The sequence below is a fragment of the Sorex araneus genome, chromosome 1, assembly GCF_027595985.1.
Source record: "Sorex araneus isolate mSorAra2 chromosome 1, mSorAra2.pri, whole genome shotgun sequence".
NCBI lineage: Eukaryota > Metazoa > Chordata > Mammalia > Eulipotyphla > Soricidae > Sorex > Sorex araneus.
Window position 1 is genome coordinate 240,284,671 of NC_073302.1, and position 27,719 is coordinate 240,312,389.

General features: G+C 41.2%; 1 protein-coding gene across 3 annotated transcripts in view; it reads right to left on the reverse strand.

Moving 5' to 3' along the window:
• MTUS2 (microtubule associated scaffold protein 2) overlaps positions 1–27,719 on the reverse strand; it is a 645,452-nt gene that overhangs the window by 521,273 nt on the left and 96,460 nt on the right. For all 3 annotated transcript variants that reach the window (XM_055124406.1, XM_055124395.1, XM_055124399.1), the window contains exon 2: positions 10,849–10,984. The gene's annotated coding sequence lies outside the window, so the exon portion shown is untranslated. The remainder of the gene's footprint in view (positions 1–10,848; positions 10,985–27,719) is intronic.

Sequence of the window (27,719 nt, forward strand, 5' to 3'; positions counted from 1 at the left end):
ATGCTGGAGCTTCTCTCAGAGTGTGGTCCAGCCTTCTGGGTCAGTTGCTGATGCCAGATGACAGTCTTATCAGGCCTTAGTTCCTGTGTTCACAAAGTGGGCCCTGATAGCCTTAAGGCTAGGTGGTTTTATTACAACCTAGAAATTCCATTGCCATGGGGGATCTTCCCTGTATACTTGCCCACATAATCTGGTGGTTTGAACCACCTTCCACCTCCTAAGAAGTCACTTGTTTGTTTTGGTCTCAAGTCTCAAGAATAAATGACCTTAGATTCAGGGGCCCATTCCCTCCACTAGATATCAAGAGGGAGAGACAGGGAGAGAGCGAGAGAGGTAGAGGAGAGGGGAGAGAGACAGATACAGGGAGAAAGAGAGAGAGAAAGAGAGAGAGGGAGAGAGAGAGAGAGTGCGAAGGAGTTGAGGGACAGACCTTGCATGTGACTGACCCAAACTCATTCCCCAGCTGTTGCCTGGGGAATCCCTGGCACTAGTCCCAAGCAGCATCACCTCACTGGACCTTTGCACTGCACTGCAGCCAGGTTGGCTATGAATCCCCAGATGATCCCCTCACCCCCCCACCCCCATTCCCAGCAGCACTTGGGAGTACTTTCACCCACCCCCAAAAGAAACAAACTGGAACAATTTGAAACATTCCAGCTGGGTTCCCCATTTCCCATCCATCAAGCCCGGCAAGCTACCAAGAGTATCTCGCCTGCAAGACAGAGCCTGGCAAACAACCCGTGGCGTATCCGATATGCCAAAAACAGTAACAACAAATCTCACAATGAAGATATTACTGGTGCCCACTAGAGCAAACAGATAAGCAATGGGGTGACAGTGACAGGGACAGGGACAGTGACTGCCAGCCAACACAAGACAGCCCCTTTTCCTGGCAACCAAGCATTCTACAATATTCCCCAGGATCAGCAGCTTCATAAAGGACTGAGAAGCATGTCAAAACTCTGCCTTTGGGGACCCAAAGGCTCTGGAGACACATGAAAAGGCTGGTGAAAAACAGGCACATTCACTACCCTGCAGCTCCCAAATCCAGCACCCAGAGAGAGGGCAGATTTCTGTACTGAGAGACCTGGAGGCCTGAAAGTGAGACAGCCCAAATTCTGAGGAAGCGGCTCTGCTCTTTCCCACAGGCGACACTCGTGCTGCCTGAACAGGCCCGGCCAGAGGAGGCAAAGAGTGCACTACTTTGCTCAGCTGTCCACAGGACATCCCCATGGGCTCCCAGCAATAACAAGAGAAATTGGAGGCAAAATCTAGGGCATTCCAGAAATCAAAGAAACCAGCTTTATCTCTAAGTAAAACATTCAGCTGAGGGAAATCCATATTATAGTTGTGAAAGGGAAGAAAAATTACAAATCAAGTGGACTTTCAGGCTTTCTATGAAGCTAGTGGCTGGCACTTGCCTTCCTACATATGTTAGAGACACTTGCAGCAAGCCCAACCCCGAAAAACATCTCCTTGGGCGGGTCTGTATGAAAATAGGGAGAAGCCATTTCAAAACATAGTAGCTTTCTTTTAATTCCTTGCTACAGAGTTTGCATTCCCAAATCCCACAGACAGATGCAACAGAAGCAGGAGAATTTGGCCTCAGCACCAAAACATTTGGAGTTGAAAGGAAGAGCATCAGAGACTAATTTGTGGAAATTTAGGAAAAGGCTTGCCAGGAACAGCCTGAAATTCAAGAACCTATGTACAAACAGCAGTCAATGATACTATTAATGTCAGAAGAGTAACTTACATCACTCCATAAATGTCTTCAAGAGAAATGGCCACAATGTCTATATTTTATTCTATTTGGTTATTTGGGCTATACCTGACAGTACTATGGTTTTACTCTTGGCTCTGTGCTCAGAGAACACTCACTTCTAGAAGCTCAGGAGATTATATGGGGTGCCAGGGATTGAACTCACATCAGCCACATGCAAGGCAAGCACCCTACCAGCTAGCTGCATTGTCACTCTGGCCCCTATGTACAATGTTTTTATTTTTATTATTTTTTTTTTGCTTTTAGAGTCACACCCAGCGATGCTCAGGGGTTACTCCTGGCTTTGCACTCAGGAATTACTCCTGGCAGTGCTTGGGGGACCATATGGGATGCCGGGGATTGAACCCAGGTCGTCCGCGTGCAAGGCAAACGCCCTACCCGCTGTGCTATCGCTCCGGCCCCTGTACAATGTTTTTAAATCAAAGAGAAACAAAAACCAACAAAAAGTGTTGCTGAGGAAGCCAAACAACTGGGACAATGCCACAGCACTGACAGTAGCAACTGGTAACACCGCTTTGTACACCTGGTCAACAACTCTTCTAAACTAAACATATTACACCCTGTGAACCAGCAAGTTCATTCCTGTGATGTATGAAGAAAACTAGTATGTATATTCAGAAATATATATGTGCACAGATAAATCTGGTTGAATCTCGACAGTATTAGGATGAAACACCCAAAACTGGAAACAAAGCAAATGTCTCTCAACTGCAGAATGAATCAAATAGACTATCAGACAACAAAATACAGCAGGCCAGAAGAACACTTCAAATACCACTGCTGAAGACTTACAGGCAGAAAACACAATCAGATGCATATTCTCTCACTCAAATGAAGCTCAAACACAGGTAAAACCAAGGGTTTACCCTATAGCGGAGGACAGAAGGGCAGCTGGAATATTCTATTCCTGATAAGGACTGCAGTTCCACAAATGTATACATATTTAAATCTCCATTATATAAGATGGTTGCTTTTACTGTACCTAAGTTGTAAATATAACACAAAAGTGTATGAGAAATAAAACCATAGGGGAATTTTAAAAGAGAGGTATGGAATATAACATAGAAGGCAACCAATCTTGACTAACAAAACATTAACAAAGAAGGCTTAACTAGTAACAACATTTTAGTAATCCCTCATACAATGACTTAATGCCTCCAGGGTGAGATTCAACAATTTACACTAATTTTCTTCCAAAGAAATATTCATTTATTATTCTGTTAGCAATTTATTGGTAAAAAGCAATATAAAACAAATTATTGTGGACCTGCTACAGGCTCAGGCTTGAGGGGTGGTTGGGAAAGTTGAATACAATGGTGGAGGGAATGTGACAGTGGTGGCGGGATTGGGGTTAGAATACTGAATGTCTGTAACAAATCATCATGAGCAAGTTTTTAAACCATAGTGTTTGAATAAAGTGTGTGTGTATGTGTGAGTGGGGGAGGGAGGGAGGAAGGAGAGTACCTAAAGTCTAAAAAAGAAGAAAAAACAAAAATGTGAAGAAAAAATTCTAAAAACAAATTTTACTGCAGATGCCTGCTATTGGCAATTTCATATAATGAAGTATTTGGCACTGATCTAAGTTTGCATTAAATAAATAAATACATACATAAATAAATAAGAGATACATTTTTAAAACAAAAGGAGGAGGTAGGGAGATCTGGAGCATATGTGATCTTGAGGTGCCAGGTTGAATTCCCAGCACTGCCTGGCATCTGGAGCACCACTGAATATAGCCCTGAGATCCCAGCACTACCTGATCCAGTACTGAGCCTTCAGGTGCACAACAGTGGGCAAAGAATCACTGAGAATGCCCCAACCAAGACCCCTCAGCAGCACTGGGGAGATGAAAGGAAAGAGGGGAGTTGTGGAAGGAAGGAAGGAAGGAAGGAAGGAAGGAAGGAAGGAAGGAAGGAAGGAAGGAAGGAAGGAAGGAAGGAAGGAAGGAAGGAAGGAAGGAAGGAAAGAAGGAAGGAAGGGAAAGGAAAGGATGGGAGGGAGGGAGGGAGGAAGGAAGGAAGGAAGGAAGGAAGGAAGGAAGGAAGGAAGGAAGGAAGGAAGGAAGGAAGGAAGGAAGGAAGGAAGGAAGGAAAGAAGGAAGGAAGGGAAAGGAAAGGATGGGAGGGAGGAAGGAAGGAAGGAAGGAAGGAAGGAAGGAAGGAAGGAAGGAAGGAAGGAAGGAAGGAAGGAAGGAAGGAAGGAAGGAAGGAAGGAGAGGATGGGAGGAAGGGAGGGAGGGAGGAAGGAAGGAAGGAAGGGAAAGGATGGGAGGGAGGAAGGAAGGAAGGAAGGAAGGAAGGAAGGAAGGAAGGAAGGAAGGAAGGAAGGAAGGAAGGAAGGAAGGAAGGAAGGAAGGAAGGAGGGAAGGAAGGAAGGAGGGAAGGATGGGAGAGAGGGAGGGAGGGAGGGAAGGAAGAGGAGGGAGGGAGGGAGGGAGGGAGGGAGGGAGGAAGGGAGGGAGGACACAGGACACAAAATATTCATCACAAGGATGACTTGCTCTCCTTATTATTAAACTGAGGCTGTGTCCTCACGGTATAAAGATGAGTGATTCAAAAGAGTCTTCTCATATAAAGCATTGAACTCTACAACTGGTTGAACTCTACAAGAAGAAAACATCCAACCCCATCAGAAAATGGGCCGAAGAAATGAACAGAAACTTTTCCAAGGAAGAGATACGAATGGCCAAAAGGCACATGAAAAAATGCTCTGCATAACTAATCATCAGGGAGATGCAAATCAAAACAACCATGAGATACCACCCACACCACAGAGACTGGCACATATCCAAAAGAACAAAAGCAATCGCTGTTGGAGAGAATGTGGAGAGAAGGGGACCCTTTTCCACTGCTGGTGGGAATGCCGACTGGTCCAGCCCCTTTGGAAAACAATATAGACAACTCTCCAAAAATTAGACATTGAGCTTCCATTTGATCCAGCAATACCACTTCTAGGAATATATCCTGGAGAAACAAAAAAGTATAGTCGAAATGACATCTGCACTTATATGTTCATCACAGCACTGTTTACAATAGCCAGAATCTGGGAAAAACCCGAGTGCCCGAGAACAGATGACTGGTTAAAGAAACTTTGATACATCTATACAATGGAATACTATGCAGCAGTTAGAAAAGATGAAGTCATGAACTTTGCATATAAGTGGATCAACATGGAAAGTATCATGCTAAGTGAAATGAGCCAGAAAGAGAGGGACAGACATAGAAAGATTGCACTCATCTGTGGAATATAGAACAACAGAGTAGGAGACTAATACCCAAGAATAGTAGTATATAATACCAGGAGGTTGGCTCCATAGCTTGGAAGCTGGCCTCACACACTGGGGGAAAGTCATCCCAGATAGAAAGGGGAACACCAAGTAATATGTGATTGGAGATCTTGTGCAGGAAGGGAGAAGCGTGCTGAAAGTAGACTAGACACTGAACAGGATGACCACTCAATACCCCTATCTAGAACCACAACACCCAAAAGGAAAGAGAGATATCAAATTGGAATGCCCCACTACAGAGGCGGGGTGGGGTGGGGGGAATGGGACTGGGGGCGTGGGAGGGATACTGGGTTTATGGGTGGTGGAGAATGGACACTGGTGGAGGGATGGGATGAGGGAAAAACAAGCACCAAAATATGTGAATCTGCAACTGTACCCTCACTGTGACTCACTAATTAAAAAATAAATTAATTTTTAAAAAAAGAGTCTTCTCAAGAAATGAAACTGAAAACCACACAAGGCCACTAACATATAAAACCAATGGAAAGCTTACACAGGAGGAAAAGAAGACAGGTAAACAGAATTCAGTGGTAGGTAGGAAGAAATAAAATAAACTTTAACATCAGTATCTCCATTATGTATGACATTAAACTGACTTTTATGCCATAGTGCACAATTAATCTAGTGCTAACAGGCATGTGCAAGAGGTTTATTTTATTTTCTAGCAAGAACCTTCATATAATTCCAGTTTGTGGTAGAAGACTCAAGTCTGGTTCTGTTAACTCCACTCTAGGGAAGTGTCATCTGACAATATAAAATGTGCACACATAAAGGCTCTAGCTTTGGTTGCAGTTAAGATTTATACCAATAAATTTCTGTTCGACCAATCCAATTGACTAACAGCCACTCCATCATAAAGTTAAGGAATCCCAAGTCTGTTTCTGTCAGACAGTCCCATATAAGCTACATTATGTGGAATATGGCCTTTGTCCCCTGGAACATATGCATAGCAGCATAGAAGAGGAAAATAATATAGTCCTGGAATGGGGCACACTTGTGGCGTCACTGAAGTTACTTATTACCCTGAACCTTGGTTTCCTCATTTGCTAAATGAGGGGAAATGAGATACATCTTTACAAAGTTACCATGAAAATGAAACACGGTGAGAGTGACTGGACTTCAGACTCCATGAATCCAGACATCAAAATTTATGTTCCATCACTAGTTACACTTCAAGGATCCCCTAAGTGGCTACTGGAATGGATTAATGTGTCCATCACTCAAGGTATGACACCCAGTTGTTTGATCAAGTCCAAGTCTATGTTGTGAAGGTTGGTTTGTTTTGCATGTGACTAATAAGTATAACTGTCAACTTTAAGAAAAGGAGGGGCAGGAGAATTAACACAGTAGGTAGGTCACTTGTCTTGCATACAGCCAACCCAGTTTAGGATTTTATCCCACATGTGGTTCTCTGAGAAACCACCAGGATTGATCCCTGAACACTGTGAAGTGTGGTCCCAAAATAAATATATTTGAAATAAAAGTAGATTACCCTCCATTGGGTAGGCGGAGCTTATTCAATCAGCTGAAGAATGAGGCTTCTCTGCATGAATGAATCCTGACACGGTTGCCTTGCCTGCCTGCATGTCCAGCCTGACCTACAGCATTCAGTCATGATGAACCTCAGTATCTGAGCCAATGCCAGGTAAGTAAATAATTTTTTCTCTCTTTACATATAGGCAAAGATAAAAATACTGATAGATCTACATATGAGCACAATATATGTATAATTCACATATTTGTATGATGTATTCATTTCTAGCATACAAAATAATCCTTTTTACATCCATGAATAAAGGCAATGTGAGTTCTCTACTACCACAATGACATCACGTGACAAACTCCCAAGACTGTCACCATATTCATCTTCCTTGGCAATCAAATGGGTTATGGCTTTGCTAATCCCATCAGGTTCAGGGTGGTTTGAGTTTGGTTCCCTATCCTGCTCTGGGGCCTGGAGCAGGGAATACTCTAGATTACTCCAGGGCATGTTCTTCTTAGGCAAACCACCTTAACTCAATGCCATAGCATCTGTTCACCAATTCCCTCTCCCCAAGACTAGCCACAGCCCATCCAAAGTCAGAGCCTTTGGATTCTGTTCCATACTCCTGCTGCCATAGCCAGGCATGCATGTGCATTCTAGAAGAGAAGGTGAGAATTGGGCTTCATTACTGAGTCTACAAATCCCTGTCCAATATCAGAGCAGCGAGACCCAGATCTATAGACTCCAGCTGTCTCCCAACTGTTATGTTTTAATTTTTATATAAACATATATATATATATACACATACACACACATATATATAGTAAATTATGACCTATTGGTCACAGACATACCTATATATACCAAAGGTCAAAGTGAATCAACAGCAATCACTACTAAATGCATTTAACCAATTGAAAATATTCCAGGTAAAAGTCTACTAAGGGAACAAAACCACTAACTGAACTTAACTAAAACTCACTAGTCTTAAGGCCTATCATATATCAGGTCCTCCTTTTGGTCAGGTGGGAGAGAACCTGGCCTTAGAGACCAGAGGGCAAAATTCCATCATTATATCAGCCCCCTCCAGTGTTTGCAACCAAGTTTCTTCCAACTGCTGGACACCACAACTAAGTATACAATCTTGCCACACTGCAATAATAACAAGGTAGGGGAATCTATTTAAAGCCAAAAGAAAACAAAACAAAATCCATCTTATTAAAACCTGAAGGGCTTCAAAATAAATCTTTGATATAAGAAGTGTTCTACTTGAAGATATGACTATTTCCAAGCATACAAAGTCCTACGTACATCATTGCTCTCTACTTAGGCTCATGCCAAACCAGAGGGACTCAAACTTAAGATCTTCTCAATACAGAAGCATATGAGCCATGGAAAACATGCCTGGCTCACAATAAGTCCCAGAGGAAGATAACAAGGCAGCACATAGGTCACCACAATAGTTTCCTTGTCTCCACTCTACCCAGAGATAAGCAGAGGAGTTCTAGAGATACCACCACTCTTCCAGGACACATACCAGTCTACTCTTGGGATAAGTGACAAGAAAACTGGCACTGTGTATTGGTGGGTCAGTTAAACCTAGACAAACTTATTTTAGGGGATAAGACACAATGCCAAATTGCAAAAACAATCTTACCTTTAGCAGATAATTACTGCTACAACTAGACTTGCTTTCTCTGCCATGAGTCTGAAGAAGTCATCCTGAAAAAGTGAAAAATTGTAGCCCACAAACAACTGAACTCCTTTTCCTGAAAAGTTTCTCAAGTAAGTCAGATCTTAAAGACAGCAATGCCCGTCCACCCTGCCCTGCTCCCTCATCATCTTCAGCTTCTCCCACCAAACACCCTCTACTCTGCGCAGCCAATACATCCACAGTCCACCAGATTTCTCTGAACCATCTAATTTTCCCTCTTAACACTGTAATGACCCAGTCCTTACACATCCCCAAACAGGCTTCCAACAGCCTCTGAGGTAGGCACAAGCTCCCCAGCAAGTCAGCATATGCTTGATTCCACACTTTGTTGTGGAGTGGACAGAACTGCTTCCAGACCTCATGCACTCATCTCCTATGTATAAATATCTCCCTCTTTGACCTGTCTTCCTCCATTATTCTCTGGCTGCTCTCTGAACACAACACAGACACCCCCTCCACACTGTGGCTCATCTGGGTGTTCAGCCAGCAAGATTTTTCTGTTCAGTATCTACACATTCGAATCCTTATTTCAAGCAGATCTCAAGGACAAGTGTCAGAAGCTCTCAGCTTTTTCAGTGACAATATGTCATCCCCCTTTCAGAACTGATTCCTGGTTCTCTGTACTATTATTGGTCTCTACCATTAAAGAGAACTCAGAAGCAAGATTTTTTCAATTAAATTTTTTTATTGAATCACCATGAAATAGAGCATTACGAAACTGTTCATGTTCAGTCATACAATGTTCCGACACCCATCCCTCCACCAGTATAATTTCCCAGCACCAGTATCCCCAGTCTCTCTCCCACCCCTTCAATCCACCCCCCACCCCAGCCTGCCTCTGTGTTAGGTTCCTCTCCTCTCTCTCCCTTTCTCTCTCTCTCTCTCTCATTTTAGGAATTATGGTTTGTGTTACAGATGCTGAAAGTTTATCAACTATATCCCTTTACCTGTTTTCAACACTCAGTTGCAAGATGTTTTTTGCTTGTTTGTTTTGGGTGTCATATGTAGTGGTACTCAGGGGTTACTCCTGCACATTGCTGGGGGAATAATAAAGTGATAACAGTTTTCTCCCAAGTTCCCAAATAAAAAGCTATGAAAAATATAGGTATGTCTTTGTCTCATCTTTGTATATGCAGAGCATTTTTCAGGCAGTCACACAAGAAGTTTATTAAAAAAATATTTCATATGGTGCTGAAATCCATTCACTGTTTTCCTATTTACATCAGCCAAAGAGTAGCTCTGTCATATACATGCTGTACATCTAAGAGACAATTTCAGAGCCAGAGAGACAGTTCAATGGGCTGACATATGATTCTCATGAGCAAGGTCTAGATTTAATGCCCAGCACCACACATGGTCCCCTATGCACCACCAAGAGCAAACCCCAAGAACCGAGCAGCCTCTGAGCATTACCAAGCATGACCCCCTCCAAACAATAACAAAAGAGAAGATCATAAGGATAAACTATGACACCTGGTTATATCCCACAAGTATAACAAATCTTAATTATCTGGTTCCTTCATACCCACCAATATCCAGTAAAGAGGAATTTAACTAATAAAAATCAGAACCCCATTTACAGTCTCATTGCAAAACAAACATTAGACATCATAATGAAAATTTAAAAAGGTTTTAATGGCCTTCAGAAAACAATCTAGAATATACAATTGTTATTTCATTAACTTCACTGATGTCTTTTACATCCGATTCCATTTAGCATTGGAAATTATACTATGTTATTTTTCAGTAAATTTTTATGGAAATGATTTTTAAAGAATTTACCAGACAAAACTTCAAATATTGAAGAGACAGCTGACAAGTCATTTTATGAGGAAGATTAATTCAGAGAGCCAAGGGAGATTATTCAAAGAGCTGGAGCACATGTAAGCCCTGAGTTTGCCTCCAGGCACCACACTGCCCACCACCATCAGGTATGTCCCTAGAAACCCCCAGTACCACCAGGCCAAACACTGAAATATCTGGAGCCTGACTAGAAATATCTGTAGGAGTGATCCCAGACTTCTGTGCATTGCTTGGAAACCACCTCTCCCTCACCTTCAAAAAAGAAGTTGGTTCAGAATAAACACTCAAAAACAAAAGTTAAGTTGCAATTAAATTCAAATTTTTAAATAACTTAGGAAAATAAATTAGAGTTCAACAATAAGATAGCTAGTCTGCTTATTTTCTACACCATCCATGACTGAGTTTATGTGATTAAAACGTGAAGGGGAATTTAGCTAATTAAAATTAAGTACAAGTTGTCTTATTTGATTATTTCTCTCCTTCACACTCATGGACCCCGTAACTAAATGCCCTGGTGATGGCACTTATACACAGCTGTCATTTTAATGGAAATAGACTTCAGTAAATTCAGCACATTTCTGTCCACCACCAATTGTTAATTCATGTCAATCTCACTTAACAACCAGAAAAAAACCATTATGAACTTGTCAGCATTTTAATTTACCTAAATGAATTTAATTGATTTTTTATTACTCATTTGGTATGAACATCATCTCCTCTTAATAACAAAGTACAACAAAATTAACCATCGTAAGTGCCCACTATTTTTAATGTCATACCTCTCAGAAATAGATTAAGTGGGGATTTGTCTTCAATAGCTGTCTCCACCGTGACTGTTATGAAGCATATCATAATGAGAAGCTGAGGAGAATTCCCACCCTCAGGAGAATAGAGGACAGGCAGGTATCAGACATGCTGGAAAACAACAAAAGCAAGGCAGTGTTAACACAGACAGGGCAACTAGGCATCAGGCTAAACATTCTTACTATTCATTCATCCAGAGTATCAGGATCCCACTGATGAATAGCTCTGCCAAGGTGGTTTCTCCTTAAGTGTTTACACATTTTCACAGGCAGACCTAATCTTTTGTTGTTTCATAATTAGACCAACCACCCAGAAGAAGAAATGCAGCATGGAAGGTAATGATCTAAGGTCTCTGATTAAAAGTGCTCAATTTAGAACTCAAAAAAATTCTACGTACAATAATTCATTTCCTAGTGTTTTATATATAATTCCCCCACATGTCTGTGATTAAATGAAGAAACCAGGGGAATAGACATTTGCCCAACATCCAAAATTTGCAAACAGTAGACCCGAGATTCAGAGATTTCCCTAAAACCCAGGTAGAATGCTTATCTCCAAGGTCTAAGTCATCAGTATGGGAAGAACAAGACCCATCCAACAGAGGAATATGAGTTCATGCAGCCACTTAGAAAACCCAAACCACATAACTAGATCATAAATATTATAATAGCTGCAGAACAGCATATGGTTAAAATTTCTTTGTGAATAACAATCAAATGAAAGTCTTTAAAATATCTGATTTGATTACATAGTTGAACCCATGTATTAAAATCAAATTTATCTTGATTTACTCAGGAAGAATACTGTTCTACATAAAAGAGTAGAGGAACTTAGTCAAGAACTCATTGTCTAATAACTAAAGAAACAGAGCAGAATGAATACTTTTGAAATTCTTTCCCTTAAGGAACTTTCCATCCCACTAACCTCAGCAAAGTTAGTCAACTGTTTCTTGAGTTGGAATAATTATGTACATTTGAATTCTGGATGAAATGCAAAATTGACCCATAGTCACCTTTTCTGGTCTGCCATTCCAGAACCAAAGGTGATCAAGGCAGCTCTTCTCCTCCTCAGTCCTCTTGGCATTATGAAAAGTGCCACAGAAGGCGCGGGAATAAATTTGTTTCCATCATGATTCGGTGTATAATGGAATCCATCTTACTAATGGAACACATCTTGCCTGACATGACAAATTCAATGCTGGTTTATCTTTCCAAACAGAAGGCAATATATGTGCCCAATTGTGGGGTTTTTGATTTTTTTTAACAGAAAAATGTCCAGCAAGTAGAGATTTTATCTGCTTCTCTACTAATTTCCACTAATCTTTAAGTGATTTCCACATATTTCCCCTTCCTTTTTGGTGCTTATAGAACACAAATTACCTTGAGATAATCCAAAGATCATCCTCTGAGGCTTTCTCTGACTGAAAATGAGAGACCAGATGGCCACAACCCTCTGTGCTTCAGCCAGGACAAGCACAGACCATAAGCTGCATTCCAGAGAGCAAAGGGTAATGCCAACTCAGCCATCATCCCCACGATGGACAGGAGCAGCAATCACCCTTTCCTTTCTTCCCTAATCTTACCTTGTGTGGCCTTTCTGATTTTTTATTTCCAGGCTGACATTACTCCACACCAGAAAAATGAATCCAGTCTAACAGTGTTTTCTCTGGGTAAGACCCAGCAAAGGTCCTACATAGCCACATCTCAAGGTTCTCTGCCATAGTCTAAGATCACTCTCTAATAGAGAAAAACAAATCCAGAAAGAAATAGAAAGCTGAGGGCCAGAGGGAAGGGTGGGTATAGCATGTGGGCCACTAGCCTTGCACACCGCCAATCCTAGTTTGATCCTCAGCATCCCATATGGTCCCCAGAATTCCTCCAGAGTGATCCCAGAGCACAGAACCAGGAGTAAGACCTAAGTATAGACAAGTGTGGCAGAAAGAAAGGATGGAGGAAGAGAGGGAGGGAGGGAGGGAGGGAGGGAGGGAGGGAGGGAGGGAGGGAGGGAGGGAGGGAGGGAGGGAGGGAGGGAGGGAAGGAGAAGCTGAACAAAAAACATTTGACTATATGCTAAAAAAAAATGTAGGTTCATTTCTCCCTATCTCTCTCGACTATAAATCCTGGGAATAAAGCAAGAGCCAACCAAAGCAGAATTCGGGAAAGTGTAGAGGAATAGAGGAGCTGGGGCACCTAGGAGTGCAGGAACAATTTTTTTGTTCAGGGGGTCTTTGGATATCCTACCTGAAAGGAGATATCCAAGCCTGGCATCTCCTTTCTCTCAGCCTGGTAGCAAGAGGCAGCACAGGTAGGTTCATTTTATCCCTAATCAAGAAGGAATCCTGTTGCCCCCAGGTGAACCAAGCAAGGGGACTGAAGGGGAGACAAGGGACAATATATGGTCAGGTGAAGAGTTCTCCCAGTCAGGCAAGAACATTAATCTCTGCTTAGAAACACAACAGGAGGCGGGGGGGGGGGGAGGATTAAAGAAGAATCCACTGCAAAAAGTCCCTAAGAAACCTCTTTGCCCCAAAAGGTAAAAGATTCCTCTCAATTAGAGCCATCATCAAAATTCCAGCAAGTTATTTTTTTAACAGCTGTAGAAAAGCTTATTCTAAAATGTATATAAAAAAGGTACAGACCTGGAAATAAGGTTCAGTAGTACAACACATGCCTCTCACACATAAGGCCCTGAGTTCAATAGCCAGTAATTAACAAAAAAAAGAAGGTACAGGCTTTATCATAGCTAAAATGGTATTTTTAAAAATTAAAAATACACTCTGTTCTTAATTGTTATCAACTGCTACAGTCATTAAGACAGTAAGGCAGAGGAACAGAGATGCACAGATGAACAGAACCAAGTAGAGCACCCATAATATTATGTCCCATAGATACTTAATAGTAGTTTAAAAAATGTAGAGGGAAAAAGTCTTTACAACAAGTGATGCTGACAAACTGAATATCTATAGGCTGAAAAATGTCTCTCAGAATCACAGCTGACCAAAACCTTGTGAGGATGGATCATGGATTTAAATGTGAAAAACAAAATTACAAAAGTTTTCTTTTTTAAAATATCAGAGGAAATTTTAAGAAAAGTACAACCACATAGAAGGAAACACCAGCAAGCTGGATTTCAGAGAAACTGAAGAATGTCTCTCTTCAAAGGAGGGAAAGGTAACCTAAAGATCTGTGCTCTGCAACTGCTTGTTAAAAAACAACATAGTGGGGCTAGAGCGATAGCACAGCGGGTAGGGCGTTTGCTTTGCACGCGGCCGACCCGGGTTCTAATCCCAGCATCCCGTATGGTCCCCTGAGCACCGCCAGGGGTAATTCCTGAGTCAAGAGCCAGGAGTAACCCCTGTGCATCGCCGGGTGTGACCCAAAAACCAAAAAAAAAAAAAACATAGTATCTAGCATGCATAAAGAATTCTCAAAAGTGGGCTGTATGAAAACAACACTCAATAAACAGATGAAAGCTAGGGAGATAGTTAAAAAAAAAAGCTTTAATGCATGCTTGCATGTATGATGCCCAAAGATCAATGTCCAGTACCACACGACAGCCCCCACCCCAACATCACCAAGTGCAGCCCTGGTGCCCTACATCCCCAGGCATAGAACAATATAGCAATACAGCAAAAGTGGACTCAATTACCAAAGCTGCCAGGCCCGCACCACCAAGTCAAGTATTATAGGAAGCAGACCCTGACTTCCCAAGAACCTTTGAGAAGGCAAGTAAATGTTCCTGCAGAGGACATATGAATGGCAAATAAGCACGTGAAGTGATATTCAATATCATTATGAGGGAAATGAAAAATAAAAGCACACTTATCAGAATGGCTAAAATAAAACATAGTGACTATAATAAATGCTACTGAGAATGCACAGAGACTGAATCACTCTCTGCTGGTGATGCAGCCACTCTCTAACATAGCTTTGAAGTTCAAAGAAGAAAAACAAGCACATAATTTTCATACAACCCAACAACACGTGGTCTCTTTGGTATTTAGCTTACTTCAAATCAAAACTTATCTTTGGAGGAAAACCTGGCACTTGAATGTTATTCTAACTTCCAATATCTCAGCATGTGACTGTATTAGAAATACCATTTTTATTTCAATTATTATGAAATTTTTTTAAATTGTCACAGGTCAAATGGTGACAGCAATATTAATTTTTATTTTAGTATAATGATATACAGTGCTATCAATGATGGGGTTCCACACATACCACATTCCAACAGTACACACACACACACACCTCCAGCAGAGTGTCCACTTCTCTCCACCATTCTAGATGTACTGACTTAAAGTTTACTGAGATTATTGGGATGGGTATACCTGAATTCAGTGAGATAAATGTGGCAGTAATAACAGAGATGGACATGGTTACATGGGAGAAAAGCCAGGGGAAGTAACAGGGATAGATGGCGTCTACAACCCAAGGAGTGAGACCTCTGGAGAAATCAACTTGTCTAGTCCCTTGTTCCCAAACCTCTAGTCTCCTGAACTGTAAGGAAATTAATCTCTGCTGTTTATGTCATCCAGTCTGTGGAGCCTTGTTATGGCAGCCATAGAAAATGGATGCGATCAGTGTTCACAGCAACTTCATTGGTGAATCTACCCTTTCTTTCTCATTGTCTCCTTCCTTACTTCTTTCCTGCCTTCCCACTCTTCCTCCCTCCCTCCTCCCCTCCCTTCCTCCCTCCTTTCTTGCTTTCTTGCTTTCTTTCTCTTTCTTGCTTTCTTTCTTTCTCTTTCTTTTATTCTTCTCTTTCTCTTTTTCTTTCTTTCTTTCTTTCCCTCTTTGTTTTTGTTTGTATGTATGTTTTGGGGCCACACACAGTGCTCAGGACTTATTCCTAGCTCTGTGCTCAAGGATAATTCCTGGCAGTGCTCAGGAACCTGTGCTCCTGAGGATTGTGCTGAGGAGGGTGCTGAGGATTGAACCCGGGTCGGCCAAATACAAGACAAACATGGGTGTTTGTACTATGGGTCTGGCTCTCCCTCTTTCTTTCCTGTGCTGGGGATTGAGCCCTGATTCTTGTACATAGGAGCCATATGCTCTCCCACTGAATCATGTTCCCAGCCCTAGAACTTTTATAAACAGATGGTGATATATCCAAGCCATGGAATACCAGACTGAAATAAAAAAGGAAAAACCTGTTGCTATACACAGCAATTTGAATTATTTATCAGGGAATTACATTGAATTAAAGATGAGAAAGCCAATCCGAAAAGATTACACATTGTATAATTATGCTTATTTTTTGAATAACAAATTACAGGAAATGAGAATAAATGAGTATTTTCCTCGAATTCAGGATGATGGATCAAGGGGGCAATAAATGTGGTTGTAAAGGGTCAAAAATTAGGCACCACTGTGGTGCTAGAACTTTGTAATTCTGACTGATAGCTGTGATTCACAAGTTTAATAAAATTACACAGAACAACAAAGATACACAGTTAAATCTAGAAAGATCTGAATACGGGTTGTCAAAATCCTGGTTGTGATATTAGTTATGGCTTTGTAAGACATTATTAAGGAGTGATGTTAGGTAAATGGTATATAACATATCTATTACTCTAGGTAAACGGTATACAAAATATCTATTACTACTTATAGTTGCATAAGAACTTAAACGTATCTCAAAAAGGTAATGCCAAGAATCCATGTGTTTGTTTCCAGGAATAAAATGAATACAATGTCCTGCCAGGTCAGTCTGGTTGTGACAGCAATTGAAGAAAAGATAGGAGCAAAAAGGATATGAACTCTTTGTTAAATAAGAGTGCACATCTTCATCAAGTCTGCCTTGTTTTATTATTCTTCTCACTAATTACCCATATAGCAGGCAAATACTCTAATCATTATTTCACAGACAAAAAAGACATGCATTCATTGATGAAACATTTAACCAAAGATAATACCATACATCACTGTTCAAATGAAGTCAGAACTCCAGTGGCCAGAAGTGTAGTCTATTACATAACTTTATTTTTGAGTAAGCCTAAAATAAATATCACGATCACAAAATCCCGCTGATCATCAAGTGGCTCGAGCCGTCTCAGTAACCTCTACATTCGTCCTATCCCTGAGATTTTAGAAGCCTCTAAAGGCTTCAGGGTCAGGGGAATGAGATTCAGCTGATTACTTGCTTTGGCATATAGATAAACCATGGGAAGCTTGCGAGGCTGTCCCATGTAGGCAGGAAGCTCTCAGTAGCTTGTGAGTTTCTCCCAGAGGGAAAAGTAGGTTATAAGATATCGCTTATATCGCTTCTGGGAGCTTGCTTTTAAGTCTGGATGTTGGCCACTGATGGAATTACACACAACTGGGTTCCTCTGCCGGTACCTTCATGCGTGAGGCCTGTCCGAACATGTTGAGAGGGGCCTTGAGCATGGCTGTGGCTAGGTTCCGGTGGTCTTCGGCCACTGGGAGCTCTGCTTGGGGCAGGGAGGGAAGCTGGAGCCCATCCCCTCAGAGGGGCCCCGGGGAAGCTGCCAGGTGTGCGGGCAAGAGACATTCATAATGTTTATATGGTGATCTCTATTTTTTTTTGTTATCTAGAGTCATAAATCCCATTGAGTGCTAAATCCCCTTACACTCAAAAAGGAAGTTTTGGTCTAACTGTCCCAAATATACTAATTAATGCCAAGCCCTCAGCCAGTGCAGCACTGATAACTAGCTGTGGGCTTCCAAACTTCACCAATCATTTTTCTTGAAGAAACCATGTTTAGCAGAAGTAAAGATAATGTTATTGACTACAAATTATGCTTTTCATCATATCCTCAAAAACAGTTATCTCTAATGTTCTGCTCAGCATGGCGAGACACATCACTGGGTGAGGTGCCCAACTCCAGCATCAAACAACCCATGGATAAATATGCACTTCTTGGGATAGTAACAGTAAGAAAATGAAAAATGTTGATGTTTCAGTGGTGTTTCTGTGCTTGTCTTATTTGTATTTTGAAATCACTAGAATTCAGTCAATAGGATTTATGTAGCACCCTTCAAACTTGGGCTGGCTTCATGTGCCTACAAGTAATACAAGGACCTCAGGATTGGTTTAATGTTCAACTTCCATGATCTGGAAGTTCTTTGTAATTTTTAAATAATAAATCCCACCACTGCATGTTATCTTGGCCCCTGTAAATTATATTGGCTGTTGCTGCCTAAATATATGTTACATTGTTCCTTCACCCTCTACCTACAAAATTTTCCATCCCTTCTTCCAGAATTGCCCTCTAATCACTGTTGCCTGTCAAGATTCCAGCTAGTTACTGGGAGACACAATATGAAATTGCACGCTTTCCCTGACCACCTTAGCCTAATGTCTTGTATCATTTATTACCTTATGAAATTACTCCAATAATGAATCACACAGCACAGACACACTGCTGATAAAATGTTAATTACATTTTCTTTTGTCATCTCCCTCATGTCATTTTTTTGTCCTGAACGTCAAATAGATTCAAATTCAATGAGAGTAGAGAAAAATGATCTCACATGGCACTGTCTGAGAGAGCTTACTATAATGGTTAGAAATTTTCAGAATGTGCTGTCTGATTGAGTAGTCAGTAATATTGTGGTTAACAAGCACTGAAAATACATCTGGGTCCACTAAGGAATTAAGTTTTCTTTGAATTCAGCTTTAATCAATTTAAAGTGAAATTACCATGTCCTAGTGGCTACCATTAGGGCCCACACTCAGACCTAACACTTCTCTTTGACTTCCATAGGGCCTCGTACAAAAATGTGTAAACAAGGAGTGACTTCCACAGGGCCTCGTACAAAAATGTGTAAACAAGGAGCATCAGCTATCAAGAGACAAACATTTATCTTCATGGAAGAAAACAACTAGACTTTTAAAGGAAACTAGTTTGATTAAGTATCTATTAAGTTTTCTACCACTTAAACTACCTCTGGTGTGTGTTTGTGTATAAATATATACATATATATACATAATTGATTAGCATTATTTAATCAAAAATAGTTTGAACTCTAGTGATATGAATTAATATGGAGGAGTTATGTAGTTCTAAATTTAAGACACCTCATCATAATTATATTTCAATTATAGAATTCATTGATATATCATTCAGTTCATTATAATATACTTTAGGGGGAAATGCCAGATAGGACCTTATGAACAACTGCCTAGTATAATAATAGCAGCTTCAAATACTCAAAGGCTGCTATGATATGTTGTTTGTTTCTGATAAGACTGCATGCAGCCCTGGATATTTGTGAAATTCAGAGAGAACTGCTGAATATCAGAGCTGGGAGGTAGAAAAACAAAGCTCAGATCCCCTCCATATAAGAATGTGGGCTTCTTCTCCCTCCTTAGTCTTTCTGTACACGGCATGGTAATTGTCCAGCAGGCTGTGAATGAATATTAGATGTTCATATGGTCCCCTGAGCCCTGCCAGGAATAATCTCTGAGCACAGAGCCAGAAATAAGCTCTGAGTACCACTGGTGCACCCCCAAAATAACAACAAAATTAAGCTAATAAAATACCCAATGTCTAAGTTTTCATAGGCCTTCCCTACTATGAGGATTTGTCACACAACATACCTCAGCTTTCACCCCTCTTCCCCCCAAAAATGCATTCCCTGATACAGCCACAAAAAAAGAAAGGTGTGGGATTCCTATGTTTTAACCACATGATCTCAAAACTCCCACTGCACTTTTACAAGTATTTCCTGGGATAGGACTGTATGAGCCAGTTCAAGCTGTCATAAAAAAAGATCATAAACTGAGTGGCTCAAACAACAGAACTTTATTTTCTCACAGCACAGGGGCTAAGAAGTCTGAGCTGGAGGTACCAGGATGGTGGTGAGAACTTGTATCCTTACTAGCACACAGCCTCCTGCCACTATATGCTCACAAGGCAGACTGAGCAAGAACAAAGCTCTCTGCTGCCTCTTTTTATAAGGGCACTAACTCTAACAAGAGCATAGGGACCCCACCCATGGTATCATCTGAATATTCAGATTACCTCCAAGGACTCATCTCCAAACACCATCCAATTGCAGGGTTAGGGATTCAACAGACAAGACTGGCGGGGGCATATAGTTCAGTCCATAGAAGGGACAGTGACAAAGAGGAAAGCTAAACTGCACCAAGAGGCCTGGGAGACTCCAATGAGGCATATACATGGCCAATAGTTCCCAACAACAAGCTTATGTTGTGCACCTACGGACTATCTCTAAAAGGCAAACTGATTTATCTGCAAGTGCAAAATTCCAAATCTTTATTAAAAATAAAGATATCTTTCTGCATCTTGACTTTACGATATAGTTTTTTGAGTCATGAAAATTTGCAGAAGTGGCAGAAACTAAGCCTCACAATTCAAGGATATAAATAATTATAATCATGTTCTATTCATATGGAAAATCTGTTTAACCTGTCTTCTCAGTTAGCCAGCTGTAACTTTAAAACCCATTTAAGAATATTTCAAAACTTGGAATTTCTCACTGATAGTTATGAAATGCTGAAATCTGAGCTCCCCAGGGGATCACGGTATCTTCATGGGCCACTTCAGTTCCTAATGTCCAAAAACAGCTTCAGAATTACTCATTAACAAAACCTTAGAAAAGCTAGTACGCATATCAAAGCTAACAGAAACATGCAGTATAAACTCAGTACACACGAGAAGCCCTAAGCCTCCTGGAGCCACAGATCAGAATAGTTGATCAATGGCTTTGTCTTTAGTTCCCAGGAAGAGATTACCATTTTTTATTTATTCTTGGTTATTTCCCATCAAAATCTGCCCTGGGGCGCTTCTATATTTAACTGGAATAAAAGAATCCAAAGGATAACTTCAAAGCCATGCAGCTAAGAATAATTTCCTTCCAGCTTCTGTTGATTGTTCCTGTACAAGTGCCTCTTACCTAGTTGACTTTCTAAGCAGCTTTCGTTATGTGTGTAGTTAGGACACTTGACTCTACATCTTTGAACCATTAAGTGCATACTACAAAGCTCAGTGGTTCTCAATGCCTGAAGAAAAACAACCTTCTCGTTTGTATCTAAGAACCTTCAGAACTACCTCCAGGGGGCAGGGGTATAGCTTACCAGTAAGTAGAACAGTTGCCTTTCATTTGTGAGGCCAGGGTTTGAATCCCCACCCCAGAAGCTTAAGAAAGAAAAAAGGGTTTGCAATACAGATACTGAAAGGCCATCTCCATAATGCCCTAAAGTAGAGAGAAAGAGGGAAATTGTCTGCTATAGAGGAAGGGGGAGGGTGAAATGGGGGGAGGGACACTGGTGACATTGGTGATGGTAGAGGGTACACTGGTAGAGGGATGGGTGTTCGATAATCATATGACTGAAACTCAAACATAAAAGCTTTTTATTTTTTTTTTTAATTAGAGAATCACCATGAGGGTACAGTTACAGATTTATACACTTTTGTGCTTATACTTCCCTCATACAAAGTTCGGGAACCCATCCCTTCACCAGTGCCCATTCTCCACCACCCGTAAACCCGGCGTCCCTCCCACCCTCCCCAATCCCATCTCTCCCCCACCCCACCCTGCCACTGTGGCAGGGCATTCCCTTCTGTTCTCTCTCTCTAATTAGCTCTTGTGGTTTGCAATAAAGGTGTTGAGTGGCCGCTGTGCTCAGTCTCTAGCCCTCATTCAGCCCGCAACTCCCTTCCCCCACATGGCCTTCAACTACAATGTAGTTGGTGATCGCTTCTCTGAGTTGCCCTTTCCCCGGAACCTGAGGCCAGCCGCGAAGCCATGGGGTCAACCTCCTGGTACTTATTTCTACAGTTCTAGGGTAATAGTCTCCCACTCTGATATTCTATATACCATAGATGAGTGCAGTCTTTCTATGTCTGTCTCTCTCTTTCTGACTCATTTCACTCAGCATGAAACTTTTCATGCCCATCCACTTAACTACAAAATTCTTGACTTCCTTTTTTCTAACAGCTGCATAGTATTCCATTGTATAGATGTACCAAAGTTTCCTCAACCAGTCATCCGTTTTGGGGCATTCGGGCTTTTTCCAGATTCTGGCTATTGTAAACAGTGCTGCGATGAACATACATGTGCAGATGTTGTTTCGATTGTACTTTTTTGCCTCTCTGGGATATATTCCCAGCAGTGGTATTGCTGGGTCAAATGGGAGCTCAACCTCTAGTTTTCTGAGAATCGTCCATACTGTTTTCCAAAAGGGCTGAACTAGCCGGCATTCCCACCAGCAGTGTAGAAGGGTCCCTTTCTCCCCACATCCTCTACAACAGCGGTTGCTTTTGTTCTTTTGTATGTGTGCCAGTCTCTGTGGTGTGAGGTGGTATCTCATGGTTGTTTTGATCTGCATCTCTCTGATGATTAGTGATGCAGAGCACTTTTTCATGTGCCTTTTGGCCATTCGTATTTCTTCCTTGGTAAAGTTTCTGTTCATTTCTTCGCCCCATTTTTTGATGGGGTTGGATGTTTTCTTTTTGTAGAGTTCAACCAGTGCTTTATATACCATTGATATCAACCCCTTATCTGATGGGTATTGTGTAAATATCCTTTCCCATTCTGTGGATAGTCTTTGTATTCTGGTCACTGTATATCTTGCGGTGCAGAAGCTTTTTAGTTTAATGTAGTCCCATTTGTTGATCTCTGTTTTTACTAGATTGCTTAGTTCCGTGTCACCTTTGAAGATACCTTTATCTTCAATATCGTGGAGGGTTTTGCCGACCTTGTCTTCAATGTACCTTATGGTTTGTGGTCTAATGTTGAGGTCTTTAATCCATTTTGATCTGACTTTTGTGCATGGTGTCATGTCAAGGTCTAAACCCATTTTTTTGCATGTGGTTGTCCAGTTGTGCCAGCACCATTTGTTAAAGAGGCTTTCCTTGCTCCACTTCACATCTCTTGCTCCCTTATCAAAGATTAGATGATCATACATTTGGGGTTGTGTGTAGGGATATTCCACCCTATTCCATTGGTCTACGGCTCTGCCTTTGTTCCAGTACCATGCTGTTTTAATTGTTACTGCTTTGTAGTAAAGATTGAGGTTGGGGAGGGTGATGCCTCCCATCGTCTTTTTCCCAAGAATTGTTTTAGCTATCCTTGGACGTTTGTTATTCCATATGAATTTTAGGATTGCTTGATCCATTTCTTTGAAGAATGTCATGGGTATCCTTATAGGGATCGCATTGAATCTGTATAATGCTTTAGGGAGTATTGCCATTTTGACAACATTGATTCTCCCTATCCACGATCAGGGTATATGTTTCCATTTCCTCATGTCCTCTTTGATTTCATGGAGTAGCGTTTTGTAGTTTTCTTTGTAAAGGTCTTTTACTTCCTTGGTTAAGCTGATTCCAAGGTACTTGATTTTCTGGGGCACGATTGTGAATGGGATTGCTTTTTTCGTGTCCCTTTCCTCTGCCTCATTGTTTGCATATATGAAGGCCATGGATTTTTGGGTATTGATTTTGTAGCCTGCAACTTTACTGTATAAGTCTATTGTTTCTAAGAGTTTCTTAGTAGAGGTTTTAGGCTTCTCTAGATATAGTATCATGTCGTCTGCAAATAGTGAGAGTTTGATTTCTTCCTTTCCTATCTGGATGCCCTTAATCTCTTTTTCTTGTCTAATAGCTATCGCAAGTACTTCCAGTACTATATTGAAGAGAAGTGGTGAGAGTGGGCATCCTTGTCTTGTGCCCGATCTCAGAGGAAAGGCCCTTAGTTTTTCCCCGTTGAGGATAATGCTTGCCGTAGGCTTGTGATAGATGGCTTCGACTATCTTGAGGAAAGTTCCTCCAAACCCCATTTTGGCGAGGGTTTTCATCATGAAAGGATGTTGGATCTTGTCAAATGCTTTCTCTGCATCTATTGATATGATCATATGGTTTTTGTCTTTACTTTTGTTGATATGCTGGATTATGTTGATTGATTTCCGAATGTTAAACCATCCTTGCATCCCTGGGATGAATCCCACTTGGTCGTGATGTATGATCTTTTTGATGAGTTGTTGGATCCTATTTGCTAGTATTTTGTTGAGGATCTTCGCATCGGTGTTCATCAGGGAAATTGGTCTGTAATTTTCTTTCTTAGTGGTGTCTTTGTTTGCTTTTGGTATTAGGGAGATATGTGCTTCATAGAAACTGTTTGGGAGAGTTCCTGTTTTTTCAATTTCCTGGAAAAGTTTGAGGAAAACAGGCAATAGGTCTTCTTTAAATGTTTGGAAGAATTCGCCAGTGAAACCATCTGGGCCTGGGCTTTTGTTTTTGGGGAGGTTTTTGATTACAATTTCAATTTCCTTAACATTGATGGGTCTATTCAGGTATTCCAGATCTTCTTTCTTCAGTGTTGGGAGATTGTAGGAATCAAGGAATCCATCCATTTCTTTTAGGTTCTCCTTTTTTGTGGCGTAAAGACCTTCAAAGTAGTCTCTAATGATCTTTTGAATTTCACTGGTTTCTGTTATGTCCCCCTTTTCATTTCTGATTCGATTTATTAGAGTTTTCTCTCTTTCTTTCTTTGTGAGTCTTGCTAGCGGTTTATCAATCTTATTTATTTTCTCAAAGAACCAACTCTTTGTTTCATTGATCTTTCGGATTGTTTTTTTGGTTTCGATGTCATTAATTTCTGCTCTAATTTTTATTATTTCTTTCCTTCGGTCTGGTTTGGAGTCCTTTTTCTGGTCCTTTTCTAAGGTCATGAGTCGTGAAGTCAAGCTATCTATGTGGGTCCTTTCTTCCTTCCTGAGGAATGCTTGGAGAGCTCTAAATTTTCCCCTTAACACGGCTTTAGCTGCGTCCCATAGGTTTTGGTAGCTCGTGTCTTCATTCTCATTAGTTTCTAAGTATCTTTTGATTTCTTCCTTAATTTCCTTCCTGACCCACTCATTGTTCAACATTGAATTGTTTAGTTTCCAGGTGTTTGATTTGATTTTCCGTGTCAAACATGAAAGCTTTAAAACTTATCTCACAGTGATTCAACTTAAAAATAATTAAAAATTAAATAAATGTTAAAAAATTAAACGATTGTAAGACTAGAAAAAAGAAAGAAAGAAAAAGGGAAGGAAGGAAAGAGGGGGAAGATAAGGGGAGGGGAGAGGGAAGGGAAAGGAACAGAGGTATGGAAGGAAGGGGAAGAAAGGAATGGGGGAGGAAAAGAAAGTGAAGGGGAGGGGATGGAAGTGAAAGAATAGGGTGGGGAAGGAAAAAAACTGGAATTGAAGAGAAGGGAAGGGGTAGATAGGGAAAAGGAAAGGAGGAAGGCAAGAAGAGCCGGAAAGGGGAAGGGTAGAGAAAGGGAAGGGGAGGAAGAAGAAGGAAGTGAGGGAGGGTGGGAGAGAGGGTGACAGGCTCCATAACCATCTCCAGTTAAGCCTTCATAGTTACTTCCTGCTACTCACTTTCCTCTCCACCCACATGGAATGTTTCCTAAGTCCACTTAGCCTATTCTGTCTTTAGACTTTTATCTTACACTATTTTTGTCTCCTAAAAATGTCTACTTCACAGGTCTCCACACACCCCATCCCACGCTGAATAAACAGAAAGCCAGCTCTGAGGTCTTTTCCAAGTCTCCTGATGGAGCTCCATTCCCAGTCTCCAGCCCCCGACAAGTTCTTCTAGAATGCAGTAAGTGTTCTTTGCCTGGATCTCTGTCTTGTACTGTGGTACTCTACTTAACAGTCATCTCAAGGTCATAATCTCCTCACTGAGGTTCCCTGAACGTTTGTTTGCGCAAAGTCTTTTGCATAGAACTTCCTACCAAAAGGAGGAGGAAAAGAATGTGAAAGCAGATTAGGAAGGAGAAAAACCCTAATGCCAAAAGCCTCTCATGCACCCCTTACATGATTCAAAAATAAAAGCTTAAATTAAGAATGAACTTGGTAACTTTATTCTGAAATAAAGATGAAAAAGCACAAAGCTTTATCCTAACTTGATAGACAGGTAAGTTTTGCTATGAAATACTATCATGCCTTAGATTAATAATAGATTTTGAGAGTGGACAGTGATTTGAAAAGGACATCCTCAGCCTCAACTCTGTGACCTTGAACTTGCTCTTTGCCCAGAAGGTGTGAACTTTCCTCAAGTCTGGCAAATACTCAGGAAGGTGGATGCAGCAGCTCCAAGGTCTTTATGATACCTCAAGCCACTGCCCTTCCCCTATCCTAGGGGACTGACCATTCACCCAAACCACATACCGTAAACATCTTCTGTGAGCACCCCCTCAGTTCTGGGAATGTGGATGCCATGTGTGTGCTCCCACAGAACCTTTGGGCAGTGTGTGAGGAAGCCTGTGCTCTAGGAGGCAGAAGCCTATGAGTCTGCACAGCTGCACAGGCTTCTGGGAAACAGGAAGACCATCTTCCCTACCTGCTGTACAAGGCCATGGAAGATTAAGGAGGGTTTGAGGATAGGGGTCAAGATAGTAACTATTGGACTGTGTCTTAAAGGAGACAGATGTAGGAATTACCCAGACTGAAAGGGATAGACAGCTGGGTATGAAAACATACAGACTAGAGGTAAAGTTTTGCTATTTTTGTATGTTTGGTGTTCTTTCAGAGCACTACACTGCTATCTTTTGATAACTTACCACTTATGAAAAAAATGTTATTCTTTGGGGGTTGGGTGGTAAGAGGGGCCACACCCAACAGAACTCAGGGCTACCTCCTGGCTCTGTGATCAGGGATCCCCTGATAGTGCCCAGGAGACCATGTGCAATGCCAGTTATCAAACTGGAGTTGGCCAAACACAAGGCAACCATCCTAACCCCTGTACTATCTCTCCATCCCCAGACTTCAATTATTTTCAGATGTCTCCCAGTTCCAATAATCTATGGTTCTGATTTTCTTGAATATGTGTGAAGTTGTATAAGAGACAATCAGTTGTATGCTATCAAAATTGAAAGGTAACAGAATATATACTAGAGACTCTGCTTCCAGGTCCCTTTGGAAAAACAACCACCAGTACCAGTTTTCCAAGACTTCTACAAATGAACACTTCTGGCTCTTAATGGAGGTACTGGCTGTATCCACTTACCACCTGCAATTTTTGCATCTGAAAATAGATGCTGGATGCCTCTAGGCTCCAGGTGCTCAGAGGGTTTATGCACACTAATTAGTATTGGCAATATGTATCCCACGTGTCTTAAGACAAATCTCTCCTTCCTCGGCTTCTTTCCATGTAAAGGGATAACATTATACAAACAGAGCAGGTTGAGAAGAGCAGGAACTTCATGGGGATGAAAACGAGATGATTCTGGGATGTCATGACAGCTGTCTTTAATCATGTAAAGAACCATAATGGAGATAGAGAAGTGAGAAAAGAGCTGGTCCCTATGATATCAAAGGGTAAACCAGAAACACTGGGAGGATGCTGCATGATCTGTTGTTCAAAAGGCCAAGATGAAAAGAATCCCCAGGGGTACATTAGGAAAGGCTCAAGAACAAAACAGCCTGAGATAAGATGACAAGATCAATGCTACTCAGAGCCAACAAATTCTACCAGTCACTAGTAGACTGTGATTTAATTTTAGCTGTCATAAAAGATTGGTGAATCCTTTAAATAGGTACACGTTTATTAGAAAAGCACATAAATAATAACATCTACCATGTGAGCATTTATTAAATGCAAGAATATGGAATTTTTGCAAATGTTTTATTTCTTAAAAATTTTATTCTTATAAAACTCTAAACATATACTATTATTATCACCCACCTTATGGGAAATGGGGAAAACAGACAAAAGAGATGAAGTAAGTGAGTGGTGCCACGTTATTATCACAGCAAGAGGTTGAGCAAAGATTTGAACCCTAGGGGCTGGAGCAATAGCACAGCGGGTAGGGTGTTTGCCTTAAACACGGCTGACCCAGGTTTGATTCCCAGCATCCCA